Source organism: Gossypium raimondii, chromosome 3 (assembly GCF_025698545.1).
Source record: "Gossypium raimondii isolate GPD5lz chromosome 3, ASM2569854v1, whole genome shotgun sequence".
NCBI lineage: Eukaryota > Viridiplantae > Streptophyta > Magnoliopsida > Malvales > Malvaceae > Gossypium > Gossypium raimondii.
Window position 1 is genome coordinate 16592387 of NC_068567.1, and position 1303 is coordinate 16593689.

At 37.0% G+C, this 1303-nt stretch overlaps 1 non-coding gene across 1 annotated transcript; it reads right to left on the reverse strand.

Moving 5' to 3' along the window:
• Window positions 1-801: 801 nt before the first annotated feature.
• On the reverse strand, window positions 802-908 carry LOC128040197 (small nucleolar RNA R71). The gene has a single exon (XR_008194855.1). It is a non-coding gene; the product is annotated as a small nucleolar RNA R71 (small nucleolar RNA).
• Window positions 909-1303: the final 395 nt, after the last annotated feature.

The window sequence follows — 1303 nt, forward strand, 5'->3', positions numbered from 1 at the left end:
TACAAATTAAGTGACTTAGCACAAATACAATTCTTGTGGAGACGATAAATCGATACTTACTTATTACTTGATAACGACTGTGTACACTTGCACAAACCTATGCGTTACAAGTTTTTGGCGCTATTGTCGGGGATTGTCAATTATTGCCATAGTCATTTTTTTTCATGAAATTATTTATTTTCAAATTGATTTATTTCTAACATTACTAACTTATTCTTTTTAATTTATGTGATTTTCTTTTTAGGTGTTTATGAGCATAGATCTAATTATCGATTTACTCCCTGTAAACCCTAAAATTGAGCAAACTCGCAAACAAAGAAGACGTGAACTAACAACTCAAAGACAAGTCAAGATGGACATTGGGAATCAGAATCAAGACCAAGGTAATGAAGCCGATCATGTACGAAATCCTATCCTCATTGCCGATGATAGGAATCGATGCATCAGACAATATGCAGTGCCACTTTTTTGTGAGTTAAACCCAAGAATTAGAGGGCCAGATATTGACGCAACCCAGTTTGAATTGAAACAAGTGATGGTTCAAATGCTACAAACGGTGGGTCAATTTTGTGGTTTGCCCACGGAAGATCCACATCTCCACCTTCGATTGTTTATAAAGGTAAGTGATTCATTCAGGATAGTCGGTGTTATTGAAGACGCACTGAGGTTGAAGTTTTTCTGTACTCATTGCGAGATTGAGCACGAGCATGGCTCAATTCATTTCCACAAAGTTCCATATCTACATGTCAAGAATTATCTAAGAGATTTTTGGTTAAGTATTTCCCACCTAGGAAAAACGCTAAGTTAATGAGTGAGATCACAACTTTCCAACAATTGGATGACGAGTCTTTGTATGAGGCTTGAGAGAAATTTAAGGAGTTACTTTGTAAGTGTCCACATCATGGGATTCCTCATTATATCCAGTTTGAGACATTCTATAATAGTCTCAATGCGCATACAAGATTGATGGTAGATGCTTCTGCGAATGGTGCAATTTTGTCTATGTCTTATAATAAGGCTTATGAGATCATCGAGAGGATCGCGAGTAATAACTATCAATAGCCAACAAATCGAACAGCTTCAGGAAGACATGTAGCCGGAGTTCATGAAGTTGATGCCCTCACTTCATTACCAGCTCAGGTATCATTTGTTTCCTCTATGATAAAATAGTTAACAGCTAATAGTACTACTAATTCTGCAGCTCAGCCACCAAGTCTGTTTGAAGAAGTTTTCTGTGTGTATTATGGGGAAGGTTATTCTTTCGAGAATTGTCCATCAAATCCTGAGTCAATGTACTATGTGG